Consider the following 18092-nt stretch of genomic DNA (forward strand, 5'->3'; position numbering starts at 1 on the left):
TGTGCGCTCCATCTCATTGTGCGTCGACAGTGTTGTGCGCTGCACAACGCCTGTTCCGCACAATGGGTGTGAACTCTACCTCTCTCTCTCTCCAAGATATTCTCTTCTCCTCTTCAACTGGATGCTAATGACCCCTTTAGAGGGGTCATGGGGTATTTATAGTCCTCTCACATGTGTGAACATGCCACATAGTCATTGTGCAGTATCCCTTGTGCGCTGATTCCCCTCTGTGCGGTCCCAAGTGTGTAATTTCCACTGCGCAGACTCCACTGTGCGATCTCCATTGCATGATCTCCATTATGCGATCTCCATTGTGCGATCTCCATTGTGTAGATTTTCACTGTGCAATCTCCATTGTGTGGATTTTGTTGTGTAGACTGACTCCTTTTGGTGCACAATGCTTCTCTGCGCATAATGGTTCTCTGCGCACAATGAAAGTTTGCGATCTTTCTCTCTTTTTATGCCTCAACAGATACCCCCTTGATCCTGCACTTTTTATTTTTATCTACAAAATAAAAATGTGGGATCAATATTTCAATTATTCTAACTAATTTTTGCTCTCTGTCTTCATTGTGTAATCCATATAATTTTGGTGCACAACGTCCTGGTATGCAATGAATTGTGCATAACGATCTGTGCACAACGGGCAAGCGCCAGTCTATAAATATAGGATCAGCACTCCTCGCCTTTACTTCACTCTCCACCCGCCTCAGCCTTTTTGTGCATCGAATCTTCTTGTGCACAATGTTTCTTTGCGCACAATGGAATCTTGTGCACAACGCTTCTCTGCGCACAACAGGACCTTGCGCGCAACAACAGGTAGCGCACAACATCCTGCGCACAACGGCTTGTACACAACACCCTACGCACGACAGTTTGTGCACAACACCATGCACACAACTCCCTGCGTTCAACACCCTGCGCAATGCAGACTTAGACTTATTTAGAACTTGCTTGCCCCTTTTACAGCAAACTTTTATTCTTCTCCTTCAATCTTCTGGAACTTAACAGACTTCTTTCCCTAATTTTAACTTGTTCACTGATTCTTATGTAGATTTTCGATGGCTAGCTCTAAAAGACCTCACGCCTCCCCAAGTACTGTTGGACCCTCTGACTCGCAACCAGCTGAGACCCATAGTCGGAAAAGACCCAGATCTGCTGAAGGCTACTCCTCCTTTAAGGAATCGACTCCCACCATTATCAACTTCGTTGATCACATCCAACGCCTGTCTGACCATATTCACACAGCTGTGTTAATGAGGGAGATAAGGGACCCCCTATCGAAGGACAGGAATTTGATTGGGACAACTGGTTGAAGTCCACCACCAATTTTCGAACAGACGACACTCGTCTATCGACCGCTGAAGCTTCTCCCGGTTCCGCGATTTCAAAGAAAGTAAGAGAAAAGAGCAAAGATGAAGCCTTTCAGGAAAAGATTTGGGAGCACAACAAGAGGCGTTTGCAGAATGCCTAGGATTCGATCAAGTCAAGTGCCGATGTGATCAAATTTTGTAACCCCTACAAGGATGAGACTATCACTATCCCTTTGCATCTCTAGCGCCACTGGTCCATAATCTAGAGCAAATAGACCGACTATATGACACAAAATAGACTCCTGTACGTGTTAAATTGGATGATCAAAGAGCCGCAACTCCTCGAAGGTTATCCCACGGAGAAAGGCTTAGTCCAAAAGACCGGACAGATAACATACATGCACCTCCTCACACCATGTTACAATCCCCATGCCATATACCCAACTCATTTCTTTAAAACGATTCAACAACATTTTCATGATCGCGACTCCCTGTGGGGTAAAGAAGAATTCAGGACACGGGGTCTTTGGACTGATTGTTTGTAATACAACGCATGGACTAAGGCGATCTTGAAGAAGTATGAAGATGTTCTTATTATAGCAAAGGTATATCATGCTATAGAAGCCACTTTAGAGTTCTTTCACAAGGACACAATGATTTATAAGGGCTTTTTAAAGTACTGGTCCTCCACTACAAATTCTTTCCACCTTTCGGTTGGCGAAGTAAGCATCACTTTGTGGGATCTATATAGGATGGTTGGCCTACCTATTTCTGGATCTTTTCTAGACGAATACGTTCCTACGAATGAGGAATTCACCAATGTCACCCCCAACAGAACGCCTAAGATTTCAGCATCGACAATCGAACTTTTTCGTGAAATGTCTTGCTTCCCTGATGTCCATAAGATATCACCTCTTCAATGGGTTGCGCATTTTTCTCGATACTTGCTGTAAGTGTTCTAACATTTCTCTTATCTTTCAGACGACATTTGCCTATATACATAAATCATTAATCCAGCTTTCTTCCCCTTTTTCAGGTTCCCTGGTAGCCATTGTGCCGAATTGGAAGCCAATCGTAAAAAGATAAAGGGCCTGACCAAATTCACGACTGAAACTAAGTTAGCCGCTTTCTTGGCTTACTGGTTAAGCTTAGTTGTGCTTCCTAGCTCAAAAAGCTCAGACCCTATTTGACCAACCTTATTTTGGCGGCAGGCACAATGGTGGAAGGAATGCAACAATATTCTCTGGCTTCTCCTTTGTTATGCTCGCTATATAGAGCTTTTGGACATGTTGCAGCACACTGCTCAAGCCCAGTAATAGGATTTTCGTCTTCTTTCACTCCATGACACTATTTCTCTGACCGGCTTAACGTTTATTTCCCCTAGACTTATAGTGACACGGAGAAGGCCTATGTCCATCCCGAACATCTACCCCTATGGCATTTCTTGAAGCAAAAGATGATAAAGAAGGGGTATGACTGGATAGTGAATAAAATTGACAACACGAAATCCATTGATTTCTTCCCTTTCTATTTGGATCAACAAGCTCAAGCCAGGGATGTTGAAGATAACAACAACTTGGAACCCATTAAGAGAACTGTAATGACCCGAAAAGTTTCGTGCCAAGACCCGAGTACTACCTCTATCTTCCTTAGCAGTTATTTGTGGGTTAATTAGCGTTAAACTCGATTGCTTGTGAAATTAGCATCAATCACTTTAAATTTGATCTGAAGGACTCAAAACCTGTAGAATCATTAGCATTATGTTACCCTGAAATCTGGGATTCAACGCTAAATCCAGTTGCTCTTGAGAATTTTTAGAAGCTTTGGATCAGACCTGGACCGCACGTCGAAAGTCCGATAGCGATGATCTTAGACAGTTATGGTCACCATGTTGGACTTGACCATCACCTCAAAAATCAAGTCCAGATGATGTCCTGGGTCGATTTGATTGAGTCCGGAGTGAAGAGTGTGAGAACGGTGAGAAATTAAATGTGATTTTATGAAATCTGATTTGCGTCGCTTGCATGACGATTTTATGCAATCTGACCGTTGGATTCTGACCCAATTTCACCCTCGGATCAGGGAAGATGGCCCAGGCGTGTCATAATGCTTGTGGACTTGATCGAGTTTCAGTAACTGTTGAATTGAGTGTGGTCCGCCACGGCTGATCTGTAAATCTGATCGGTACGAAAACTCAGCCTGACCTAGATCCATGGTCAGTGAGCTTAAGTCCGACCGCATGTGGAGAAAAGACCACCGGAAGTGCTCCGTTGGATCGAGAGAGGCCTGATTTGGTTATAACCTAAGTATACCTTGGCCTTGGGGCTATTTTCATCTATTTTAGGCCTATATAAAGACCTTAAAACCCTCACTCTCTTTTCCATACGAATTTCCTAACCCTAGCTAAGAAAGAGAGGAAAAGAGAGAGAGTGAGAGAGAAGTTGGTGAATCCTCTTAAGATTCTTTCCTGTTACTCTACATCCTTAAACCATCACTTTTGAATCGTTATTCCGGCGATTCTAAGTTCATCCTTGGGTAAGTTAATCTAACCCTAATCTGTTTTAGAGCTTAGAATAGTCTATGTATTGTTGTAGCTTATTTCTATTCTTGCCTTAGGTTATCTAGTCGCCGTTGATGAAGACATATCGTCTGAATCAGTTCGGTGCGCTTTTTCTGGTTTAAGGTGTGGACTATATTTGTATAGGTTATGGTTTTCAAGGCTTTCAATGTCAGTTAATGGTTTATTCTTATTGTGGGTGCAATTTCACATGCCAAATGCTATGTTTACTTTATGTTCCTGATATGTATGTGTTATATTGAGATTTGTGTATTCTATATATATGTAGGAAGTATCGTATACGTATAAAATATGAACATGTGTTTGCCATGATTATTTGTCGTGTACTTGTGCTGGTTGTATGTGTGTCAACTCCTTGGCAAAAGGAATTGTCCAAATGCGTGTATTCCAACATACGTCATGTATGCTGAACTATGTAGTCTAAGTGTTTGTAGAAATGTCTGAATGGTTTAAAGTGCAATATATTATCCTATTTGCGGGCATTGAGAAACAATTCTCAACTCTCCTAATGGTGTGTATGATTTACTACATGCAAGTCACATTCATTATTGTTTAACTTCAAGTATTACCTATGTTTAAATCCATGTTAAGTTGATATTCTGCAAATGCCCATATGCTACATGATTTGAATTGTTGTTCCATTACTGTTCTAAATTATATATGCATATCTGTTATTATGGAATGTGTTTGGGACTATGAAATAGTTCAGGAAATCGGTAATCGGCCTTGAGTTCGTGGCTGAGTTTGCTTTCGCCACGAAGGACGTGATTTGACGAACCCGAGTCGTATTAGAGTTGTCAGCAGTGGTTTGGCCACACGGAGTGTTTGCGCACTCTATGTCGTTCAATCCAACGTGCACTCATGTTAGTCGAGTTCGTCAAGTAACCCGATTGTCCGATGTATGTTCACCATGTATGGACGCTATTGTTTGAATCTAGGGTACCAAACTTACCGATGAAATCCCGTTAACCGTTGTACCTTGATCTGCTAAGACTAATGAGCTAGATATGGTGGTATGGGACACCGTAGTCGAGCTGTCGGCCTACGCTGGGGTGATGAGCCTCCCCATAGTGACCAGTGAGCAACCAGACTCGTGAGCCGATTATGGTGGTATGGGACACTATATTCGTGCTGTCGGCCTACATTGATTGGTGACGAGCCCTTTGTAGTGACCTCGAGCATACCTGGATACTGCATTAAGGCGACGAGCCTTAGAGTAGTAACGAAGGTATGATAGGCGTGCATTGATTGGTGACGAGCCCTTTGCAGCGACCTAAAACTATATGATCGTATGAGATGGCCTAGGACTGACGACCCTAGAATGGATCACTGTGAGGAAATTGATATGAGGAAGGTACCTTAGCTACCCAATCCTGCTGTATGAAAATGACTAATAACAACTTGTAATCATGTTCATGCACTGCATTTGCATATGCATGGAAGTCGTTGGCACTGCGGGAGGATGTCATGCGTAACATAAGATGAAGACGCTGAGGGAGTAAGGCAAGGGCATGCATCATTCTACATACATCCTTGCATTAACAAGAGTACTTAGGACTGTTTGATTGTTCTGCTTTATCATTACTACTTGATTGAATTGATAACATGTTAACCTTTACTTTATTGTTTCACTGAGTTGATCACTCACTCCCGCGTTCTGGGATGGTGTTTAAACACCAACCAGACTCTATTTTAGATGCAGATGTTGATGCAACCTCTGAGGCAGAGCAGGAGTTCGAGGATGATGAGGCCACATTTTCTTTTATGCAGTTCTCAGGCGGGTTCTTGTGAGCCATGTCCTAACGTGCGGGAATTCTGGGTTTTCTTTTGGAATAGATAATGTCATTTGATGCTTGTATTTTTGATAGTAACACTTGTAAATATGACCTGGTATGTATACGTATTTTAGGGACTTGCACATGTACACATATGTTTCTTTAAGTCTTCCGCTTGCGTCTTTCACTTATCCCTGAATTATGTTTGCAGTTTGGCTTAAGCTATTCCATGTTTTATGTACTCATACAGACAACATACATCCATCATTAAATATGTTGCATAAGTGATATTTTGAAACTCAGGAGCTGAGTTATGCTCGACCCTCGAATTTCAGGGCATTACAAGAACCTTCTTTCTTTATATCCGTTCTTGCAGCCTTCCCATGCGAGAAGGAGTAGAATTCTGGAGAGAATCGCACTATCCGAGTCGATTTGGTACACAATTTGGGTATGATCAAGCTATGCCCCAGGCAGGGGAGGAGGTCACACAGGCAATGAAAAGCTATGGAGTCAGCCCCTATAATTGGGCTCTAATATGGAAGCAGCTTTTAACAAGAAATTTTGGCACCCAATTTCTTCTTCCAGGGTATAATCATCGAGTGACAGCTTCATATTCCTAGATGTGGTGGTGGACGCATCATTACTACTTGGTGCGCAACTATTTTTCGATGGATCGGCTTATCTGGGTTCCTCCTCCACGCTTGAGAAACTACAAACCAAAACAAGGAATCAAATATTTTATCGAGAAAGACCATGCCGCTGTTCCGGGACAACTTTGCCGCAAAATTTCCATAGAAGAACCCATTAGAGAAATAAAGCCGCCGAATACTCTAAAAGGATGGATTTTTGGCTCTCCTTTGGATTTGATAAAATGGGGAGAAAGACCGACCACTCCTCGCGATGAATTTGAAATTGCGGGCAGTATTCTGCCGTCCCCTACTCCTGAAGGAGGAGATCAGCCTGCACACCCATGCTCCCGTCATTCCTCCTACCTCAGAGCCCATCACCTCTATGATTTCCCCCATCATTGATCATGCAACCACCGCAGTTGTCCCTGCCATGGGTCATGCAACAACTACAGTCTCTCCTGTTGCAAGTCGTGCTACAACCATAGCTTCTCCTGCTGCGAATTAGGTTACTATCACTACATCTCCTATGACTTGTTCACGTGCCAAGTCATTATCTCCTGAAGTTCTGGCACAACTGGTCCCTTCTCCTGCTCGAAGTGTGCGTCTTCTCCCTGTGAAGACTACTTATAAGGGAAAATAAACTATATCGGAGGAAGATAGTTCGTCAGAATATTCAGCCAATACTGTAAGCGACGATACATCTTCTTCCACAAGCTTAATCGACGAGGGAGATGCTTTGTTAAATGAAGATACTGAGGCTGAAGTGGATATCAGAGAAGAAGGTGATGTTAGAGCCGAGTCTCCACTTCTTGATGCTCCAATCACTTGTCTGGATGCCTCTCATCCGATCACAGTGGCCTCCCTAAAAGAGGAGCAACTTGACTACGGAGAATTTGGCAATTCTCCCGGCACAAATATCTTCCTTTCTTTTGATGCCTCATATTCTCCATGTATCGTGGAAACCGCTGATGTAATTACTCGTGAAACATCGACATTAAGGGAGACAGAGGCTCAACATCAGAAATCCAGGCGGAGATGAGAAATGTACTTCTTCCTCACAGCACAGAATAAATCTTGCCAATAATCACCACAACATCTGATGCCCCGTGCTGATAAATTTCCTACTACACGTCCTCCTCCTATCCAGCCAGTAGCCCAAAGTTTATAATTCTTCTCCGATCTAGTTGATGTCCCAACTCCAACGACTCTCGACTCGAGTACTGGAGGGGCTCAGGAGCTTTCTTTCAACATTGCTGTGACTACAAATGCACCCAGATCTGCAGCACCCAGAACCTGTTCTGTTCAAGCTACTTCCTCTGTTACCCCCAGACAAGGTATGTATTTTCTTTTTCTTCTTTTCTTTTCTTTATGTCATTACACACACACACACATCTTCTTTTGAACTCATAATCTTTCTTTTGTTTCTTTTTTTTTAGCCTTGGTTGTGCCAACTCTAAGCGAGTCTGAAGGCTCTTACTCAGTAGCTACAGTTTTTGATAGACTTTCATTAGAAAAGGTGTCCCCTCTCATGTTGGGATTCTTCAAGAGCACAATCTCTGTTATCATCAGTGCTTTTAAAGATCTAGCCTAGTGGCCCTTTTTGGATAGTGCCTTAGCCGTTCTTACCCATTCAGCTCGTCTAGCGCACGTCAATGTTTAGTCCCTTTACAACTCCTTGTCACAATTTTATGACTCCACCAAAAACTTAGAAGCAGCGTGAAGTATAGTCATTGCTCTAGAAATTTTGGATCGTCAGAAAGAATTAACACTACTTAAGGAGAAACTCTCTCATTCAGACAACATCCTTGCTAATTGCGATGCTGTTAGTTAATCTCTTCACGAGAGATTGAAAGTTTCTGATAGAATAAGGTGATTATTGATGATCAAATTGCTATTCTTGAGAGAGAGATTCTGCTACTCAAGGGTCAGAAAGAAGTAGAAGATTTAACTATTCGTCAAATCAAGGAGCTTGAAATGAATACTCAAGTTGTCGATATCGAGAAAGCTGAACAAATGAAGAATAGGGAGTTGATGCTTTTTTGGAATCAGAATTGGTTGGCATTCCTGATCAAGCCAGGATTATTCTTGAGGCTGAACGCACGACTGCTATGGCACAACTTCGGTTAAAAGAAGAATTACAGCATTACGTAGCAGTATTAAGCATAGCTGAAGATCTGTAAGAATTGTATTTTTCGTATAAATTCCTTTTGTGCTGTGATATATAAACAGATTGTGGTGTTTTATTCAGAGTAAATGCATTCTTGATAATACAATCATTGATTTTGGAATACATGTTGATGTACTACTTTCATACTCATGCTTCATTATTTCTACTATTTATATTCATACATTGTACGGCGATCCTTTGTGGCGTTCATTTTAATGGGCGGAACTATTTCATTTTAAAGTTAGTAGATTTAGTTTTGCACACAGTTTAAGCTTTTGAGTAGTGGAGCAATCACAGTTTTTTAGACTCATAAGTAGTTGGAGTCGGGTCTTATGCGAATGGTCTCTCTAACTCTCATGAGTTCTCTGGACTTATTGTGGCTGGGGAGTTCACAAAGTACGATCCATCAGAGGGGTCTAGTGAAGCTACTGAAGCCGTGAGCTCATTGGGATTTACACGCATGGTTGGCCACAGTAACTCTCTAGAGTTCACGGGGCACACAAGGCTACCATTGGTACCAAGTCCAGGGCCGCCAGTCCATCAATGACGAGGTGTTTTTATTGAGACCCTATCCTAATGAGTTAATATTGAAATCGAGCTAAGGACCTGGGGGGTCTTATTCTATTCCCCATTTTCCTTCATCTGTAAGTTTGGACCAATTCACAAGAGGGTATTTTCATCCTCGTCTATGATGCTGTCGGAGAGCTTACAGACAGTATTGGTCTCACGCGTGACTGGCCGTTGAGGACTTCTAGCTTTGAGGCTTTTAGTCACTGGCTTCGTCTGCTGCTCGCATGGGTATGCACGTGATGTGGCCTATATGGGCTTTTTAGGGCTGTTGGCTCCACACTGCTATCCCGGATAATATATAGGTCTTACGTGTAGTTGGCCATATAAGGCTTGGCTAGGCTCCCTTAGATGGTGAACTGACATTGCCTTCATAAGAATCTGTATGTGCTTGGCTATATATGTCATTCTACTGCCATAAATGGTGAATTAATAATTGATAAATCGTTGTTGCTTGCTGTTGCCCATGATAATCTAATGATATCTGTTCTTTATATCCAGTCAGCTTGGCAATAATAACAATTTTGATAAGTAACCAGTAGTGACAGCGATGGCTGGGACTTCATCGATAGTGGGCAACCAATAATGATAGAGATGGCTGGGACTTCAACAATAGTGATATGCTTCAAAATTCGCCTTTTATTCATCATTCGTGAAGAAAGAATACAAGGCTCTGCCTTTAAATGCTATTTCACCATTTCATCTATGATTGCCCCCTTTTGATGTAGAAGTATTATCCTGATAATCTTCTAGATCAAAATCTCTCCCATTGTTAGGGATGATATTTCTTGATGAAGCGAGCATTGACTGGTATACTGATGCCTCATCTATCTTGATCTGTTACTCTGTATGCTCCATTAGAATAGACTTCAGTTATGATATACGGTCCATCCCATTTGGGATCAAACTTGCCCCCTGTTCTTCGAGTGATTACTATTGGCCTTTTCAACATCAGAACCATGTCCCCTTTCTTGAAAGGTTGGTGTTTAACCTTTTTATCGAAGGTGACAAAAATCCTGGCCTGATATAACTGCAATCACTGCTGAGCTGCCAGTCTTTTTTCATCAAGCAGATCCAACTCTATCACTCGTATTCTTGCGTTCATGTCATCTGTAATTGACTGATGCACTGCTACTCTAAGTGAGGCGACTTGTATTTCGATTGCCATGATGACTTCTACACCATAAACTAACGAGTACGGGGCAGCTTGCGTCGCTGTCCAATGAGTGGTCCTGTAGGCCCATAGAGCTTCTTGTAACTTTTCATCCTAATCATGCTTATTCCTGGTCACTATTTTCTTCAGTATTTTTACAATTGTTTTATTGAACGCCTCTACCAGTCCATTGGCTGGTGGATAATAGGGTGTGGAGAACGACTGGTGAATATTAAACTTAAAACATAACTTCTCCATGCCCCTGTTCTTCAAAGGAGTGCCGTTGTCTGTGATGATTTTCTTAAGGATGCCATGACGATATATTATTGCGTACCAAATGAAATTAACAACATCTTTCTCCTTAACACTTCGCAGCACAATTGCTTCTGTCCATTTGGAGAAATAGTCCGTTGCTGCTAGTATATACTATTTTCCTCTAGACGACGGTGGATTTATGAGGCCAATAACATCGAGTCCCCATGCGGCAAAAGGCCAAGAAGTAGCTAACTGATGAAGATCTTTAGGGGGTATATGTATAATGTCCTCGTGGATCTGACACTCATGGCATCGCTTCGTGTAGTCTATGACATCTTTAAACATTGTCGGCTAGTAATATCCCATCTAGTGCACTCGGCAGAACAAATTCCTCCCATCCTGATGCGTCCCACACTCCCCGGAATGTGCCTCTTGCAGCACTTGACCTGCCTCCTCTTCACTTAGGCATCGCAATAGTATCTCATTATAGGATCTTCTATATAACACCTCATTATACATAATGAATCTTTTTGATCTCTGCTTAATCTGCAACTTCACCTCTAGATCTTCTGGTAGGATATTGTACTTGAGATAATCTATGAAAGGCTGACGCCAATCATCTATTGTCACTTCTAAGTATGATATAGGGAGTGCTTCCATTGTTTCACTGATTATTTCTTCTAAAGGAAAGAATCTCCTTTCTTCGATTGTCACTTGTAGGGGGCTTCAATCTGGGCACGATAACGCTGCTTCTAAACTGACCAAAGCATCGGCCTTTGCGTTCTCGTACCGTGGTACATGCTTGATTTCAACGTTCAGGAATTGTTCTAATAAACGATGTGCCCTTCGACAGTATGGTAGAAGTTCTTGTTTCCTTGTTTCAAACTAAGTCGTCAACTGATTTATGGCCAACTTAGAATCTCCATAAATTCACAATGCTTTTATCTTCAGCTTGCTCGCTATTTCCATCCCAATGATAAGGGCATTATATTTAATTTCGTTATTTGTGCATGCGGTGCCCACTGTGAAAGAGTAAGGCAACAAATCGCTTTGGGGGGTGATGAATATTACTCCAGCACCTGCTCCTGTCGCTCAGGCTACTCCATCAAAGAACATTTGCCACACATTTGGCAATTCTGTCATCATGACTTGCTCGTTGGGAAACTCATTGAAGATAGCTTCGCTATTTGTCACAAGATGGGCTACCAGAAAATCTGCCAATGCCTGCCCTTTTACTGCTCTCGTCGGCTCATATGTAATCGCGTATTCTAACAACAGCAACATCCACTTCGCTAGTCTTCCTGACAACATCGGCCTTATCATTAAAAACTTGATGGGGTCTGCGAGTCTGCCCCATTGTGACATGTAATGGGCCACCATCGTCCATCATTTGGTTGATCCGAGCCGTTCATTAGATTCAGGGGGTGGCCACGAATGTACCCATGGAGTTTTTTTGGTCCCATGCATGTGTACACATGCAGATCACTATCAAATGTAGGATGAATGGTGAGAAGATTCAATCCATTGGGCGACACCAAAATCGAGCAAAACCCAACCATTCCTAACTAAAATTTTACCACGAATCTAATGGACGGGGTGGATTTCTTCGAAAACATCACTGTGGGGCCCACCGAACATCCCAGGGTAGGTCCATGCGCAGGTACGTGTGCAATGCACGTCTGGATGTTGCGGACCATTGTACGAGCACGATTACGGTCGGATCTGTGATTCGGACTGTCCAAGAGAGAGAGAGAGAAGGTGGCCACGATCATCTCCATGAAGGCCAAACACAAGATGAGATGATCTTCTATTAAAAAATCCACTCCAAACACAACTGAGTTTGCGTTTTTCACTACTGCGAAAGACTTACTCACGCATCGCCTCTTCTATTGACTTCCCTATTGCCTATCAAAGAGAGGGAAAGAAGGACGTGAGAATTCATCATCAGATTATCTAGGGACGTGGAAGAGAAGAGAGAGAGATCGTTGGACGACCGGCTGAGTTTTCTCCATTCTTCTTCTTTGTTTTTTCTTTCTTTTTCTTTGATGATCATTGTTAAGAGCTTAGTCTCATCATGTCTATGATGAGCTAAACCTCTTAGCTAGGGCTAAAAGGTGAAGCTTGTGGCATGATTGGGATGTTTTCTTTGTTTTGATTCATGCTTATTTGAACTGTCACGGATTCTAGTTTGATTATGAAGGAATATTTTTAGTTTTTAATGGTTTATTGTGACTTAAATTACAATAGATCTGTGATAGCTTGAGATATCTTCTTTTCATGTATTGAGATTGTGAAATTAGGCAATCCCGTTGTTCACCATCGTCTCATGGGCATGGTTGGGTGATGAAATCTGAAAGTGCCCTGGTTTGTCAATTAGCGTGAGCGTTGAGTTAGCTAGACAGAGAAGCCCCATAGGAAGATTGATCAAGCATCTGCCTCAACTGGATGTGTGCTAGAACTCGCCACAGGTATATCTTAGCCTCACATCCCATGTCCCAAGACACCAGGTACTTAAATCCCTTAAAAATTAAATAGAACACCTTAAGTTTTGTGGTTAGAAAACTTTGCCAAACTTTAGGAAAAATCTTTAAGTTTTCTACCTTTGTCGATTTATCGATACATGGTTCGATGAAATCAAACCTTGTTATCGATGTCCTCGAAGCACAATCGATATTATCAAAATGAGGACATAACAAGTCCAACAACCACAAAGATCTTTGGATGGAATTATCAATGAATCGATGGATGGCTCAATATCATCGAAATTTGAATCTCGAGTCCATTGAGTAGACTCGATAAAATCGACATCAGGTTTAGTGTGTCTAAAGTTCTGCTACAGAAAATCATGTAATCTTCGATATATCAAAGAGCTCCTCGATATCCTCAGAATCCAAATTTCGATGATATCGGAAGCCCTTCGATGGTATCCGATTGGACACATTTTTCCAGTAAAGTTTTTCAGGTTGTCTTTCTCGGATCGAGGGTCAATCGATAAAATCGATATTCAAATATCGATCGTATCAAGTCATGGTCGATGTCATCGAATGTGGACATAAACTGTCCAGTAAACTTATAGGAAAATTCTTTGGAATTATCGATGAATTGACACTTCCCTCGATATCGTCGATATTCAAATTCCGATGATATCGAGTGATGCTTGATCATATTATACACCTGAAACTTTTCAAAGGAGAGTCTCTCACATTTTCAAATGTCGAGGAATCGAACCTCGTGTCGATGAAATCGGAGTTCGAAATCCGATGACATCAATGCATGTTCGATTTCCTCGACCAACTAGCAAAAGGTTTCAAAAGTGTTTTGACATTTGAGTTCGTGTTATCGAGTGGCCAGTCGATGCTATCGAGAGTATACGCTCGATGATATCGACCCTGCTCGATGATATCGAACTCTGTAAAAAATGTGACCGTTTTATATCCGTTGGAACCTTTTTACCTATTTAATAAGAGCTTGCCCTTGGTTGTTGCTGAGAGAAAATAGAGAGTGCTTTAAGTGTTTAACCCTAGATCATATACCCTAAAGCCTTTTCTCTCATGGAAGTTCATCCTCCAATCCACCCTCATCATTGATTTCAATAGAGTGGATTGGGGAATGAACTTCCACATTCAAGGATCTTGCAGCTGCCACCTTAATGGAAAATCATTAAGCTGCCTTGAATGCATAGATGATTGGAATCACTCGATCTTCCTTATAGGAAAATATTTAATAGAGTAGGATTCTATCATAACCTTGACCCAACCCATCGCCATGTATTGGTACATCTTCTGAGTTATGGTTCAAGGAAGCAGAAGATTCTTCGTCAACAAAGGAGGAGATCTTCGACAACGCGCTGAATGGGGCTTATCTACTTAGTTGTAATTCATTAGAGTCCAGAGGACCCTTGTGATCATTCCTTCTTCAGGATTGGGTCTAAGGTGTTTCTCACCCCTTGCAAGTCCTCATAGGAGGCCTCCGGCAGGAGTGTACATGGGGGTGCTTTGTGTTGACCCTTGCTCTATGGAGAGTATAAACTGATTAGAGGTGAACCTGTTATAAAACCTCCAGTTTGAGGTGAACCTGTTGTGAAACCTCCGTTAGGTTCCTTATGTGGATCCTTGGCCAGTGTGGCCTAAAAGTCGAGTGCGTGTGTTGACCCTTGGTCATGGGCGCATAAACTGTGTCGTGTAGACAAGTTGTGTCAGCCTAAGTATAGGTTGTACTGGTTAGAGGTGAACCTGTTGTGAAACTTCCTTTAGTGAGATCCGGTACACTCAAAGGTTGAGTGCATCTGCCGGAAGTGGAGTAGACAAGTAGTCGAACCACTATAAAAATGACTGTGTTTAAGATTGATATTTGTCTTCCATTACTTATGTGATTTCCTTAAATGTTTTCATATTTGATTATCTGAGATCACACCTCACACACAGTCACATCCATCATAAACTATGATTAGCATCTTATTTATTTTTCAATTAGTTTTATGATTGGATCCTCTATTTGGTTTGGAAGCCTTTAGAGTTACTCTGAAGAAATCCTGATGCATGCATATTTATTCAGGATTAGATTGATAGGATTTTAAATAACCATAAAATATTAAAAAGTCCTATTCACCTCCTTTAGGACATATTGGCATATTTCCACTTCAACTAAAGCAGTCATTACTACAATTTCAAAATCCTCCTAATCTTCTTAATTCTCTTATGATTGGTTGTGGGTTTGGTAAATTACTATCATTTGCCTTGTCTCTTGGGCATGGTTAGGTGACGGGATCACTTCCAAATCTTCACCACTATTATCTATTGATGATTAGATCCATGAGAAGTTCAAAGATCTAACAAATCTCTTCTTATCAATTGGATATGATAGGACTCTGATTCCAGTTGTGTCCTTGAATCATTGCAAGGTAGCTTCCCAATTGCTACAAGTGGATCCTTGGCACCCTAGTTTCCCACCTTTGAATTTTACAAGTTTTAGTTAAGTAGTTTACAAGTATTCTCTTAAATTTTCTTGATTTAGATTACATCTCTTCTAGTTCTAGTTCTGGTTACTTTCAAATTACGTACAAGGTTCAGTTCCTATGCATTCGACCTCGGTCTTACCGAGATTATTACTACATCGCAACCCTACACTTGGGTTTGTGAACAGGTGGAAATGGACTTAATGGTGGGCCCTAAGGAGGTTTACAACGTGGACATTTAACCACAATTGCTCCTAAGGTGCAGCCCATTTGAGATACGGAATCTAGCTTATAATGGGGGCCGACAACCCTAATACTATCTAGAAAGTGGATGGACAACACATGCACATCACTCATACATGGTGGGCCTCACAAGGTAGCCCCTAACATGGACATAAAACATATACATCACTATGGGCCTCTCAAGGCTGCCCATGGCCTAGGGAATGTATGGGTAGGATACATATAATCATATAACTCAAGGTGGGCTTCTCATGATAAGGGGGCCCATGGCCCTGAAATAATGAGGGGGCCGCGTGTGCAACATATACATCATGGTGGGCCTTATAAGTTAGGCCATGATCCATTAAAATGGATGGGTAGCGTGTATAACATATACATCAAGGTAGGCCTCACAGGCCAGCCCTATGGCCTAGAAAATAGGTGGACCTAAAACACAATCACAATGAGCCACATACATCTCAATGGGCCTCATCACAATGGCCTACATACATCTCAATGGGCCTCATCGCAGTGGGCCACATACAATCACAATGGTCCTCATACCATCACAATGGGCCTATCACAACATAATGGGCCTCATATATACAATAAGTGGGCCTTTCACATCACAGTTTGACCCCATACATCGCAAAGGGCCTCACTTAATGTAGTTGGGCCTACTAGCGGTCTAACCAATGGACGGCCTGAATAACATACACATCACAGTGGGCATGTACAGTGCAGATGGACCCCACCAAATGGACAGTGTGGATGGAATACATGCAGTAGGGTGGACCCTACACATACAGCAGGTGGGCCCTGCGTGTAAAGCAAAATGGACAGATGGTGTGGAAATGAAACACATACATCATGTGGGTCCCACTGTCCATGTGTGGACGGTGCTGGACACCATGCGTCAGGTGGGTCCTACCATCCCACGTGTGGACGATGGACGAAATATATACATCAAATGCATCCCACCGTCCCTACTGGATGATGGAGATGCAACATGTACATCAAGGTGGATCCCACCATCCACACTGGACGGTGGAAAGAAAATACATTAGGGTGGGGTCCATGTGTGTGGCTCACCAGTTAAATCAAACTGTTATTTGTGGGGGCCTTCCCCTGGCCCACGTGGCCTCTTTCAACAGGTCAAATGAAAACTGACATCATGGTGGGCACCATAGGTGTTATTCAACGGTTGGAATTCAATCCCGCTGTTGCTATGGTGTGGCCCACATGAATGCTGGATCTTGGGTGATCTAAGGACGAACGCTGTGGATTTGGCACATACATTAAGATGGGACCCTACAGTGGGCCCCACGGCATTGGGCATTTGGAGAATACGCTGGACAGGATTGTTGTCCAGCGATGTGCTCCACATTGAGCTGAGTCTCCTGGGTTTGGATGGCCCATGGCCCATGCTCAGGGGCTAAAATTGGTGGGCCACCTGGATGGCAGCAGGATACATAACACATACATCAACCCCACCGATCAAGTTAAGATTTGTGTTTTCTCTTCATCTAGGCCTATCCAAAACGGACAGGCAGGGTGGTCAGCCAAGTGGGCCACGGTTAGACAGCGGGGCATCCCACAATGGGACGATGTGGGTATGACACATACATCATCAAGGTGGGCCGCCAATAGGGAAGGAGAGACATAGAGGGAGAGAGGCGCGTACTGGAAGGGAGCTCCGCCACTATGAGCTCCCTTGAGCTATAATACATACATCAAATGGATCCCACCACATGTGGGCTTACAAATCACAAAGTCAATGACGGAAACCCCTTTCCCACCCACAAGATCAAGTTCTAGATGACTTTCTTACAATATGAAGAATAAACATCATGATGGGGTCCATGGAGAATGGCCCCATCATGGGATGAACATATGAATCACGGTGAGCCATCGGCCACACCTAGGGTCCAAAGTGAGATCTATACCATCAATCGGTAGGCCCCACTTGGCCCATCATCAAAATCACAAATCTAGTCCTATTTCACTTCTTCTTGGTTTATTGGGATACTTAGCTACTAAACTTCTTCTTTGATGGAGGATGATGAAGATTGAAGGGCTAGGATGAGAGATTTGGGGTAGGAAGTGGGCCACACACTTGGCTTCTTATCTCCTTGGAATGCTTGGACATTGGCTCTCTCTTGGGTTACTTGGGATGGGTGAAGAAAATGAGAGAGAAAGGGGATGGGATGGAGTGATGGGTGTGAGTGATGAGTGGAGTGATGGGTGTGAGTAATGGTGGAGTGATGGGTGGAGTGACATGAGAGTTGACTTTGGTTAAAAGGGGATGCATTGCTTGTCTTGTGGAGAAAGAAAGCATGGGTTTGTGATGGGATGTGTACTTAACTAGTGATGTGAAAGATGGGTAGAGATTCTCTAGGAATTCGCAACACGTAGCATTTTCTCGAGATATACGCGGGCCCACAACTCCTAGCATGGGTATCGCATTAGTGCGTGAGAC

Source organism: Magnolia sinica, chromosome 11, assembly GCF_029962835.1.
Source record: "Magnolia sinica isolate HGM2019 chromosome 11, MsV1, whole genome shotgun sequence".
NCBI classification, from domain to species: Eukaryota; Viridiplantae; Streptophyta; class Magnoliopsida; order Magnoliales; family Magnoliaceae; genus Magnolia; species Magnolia sinica.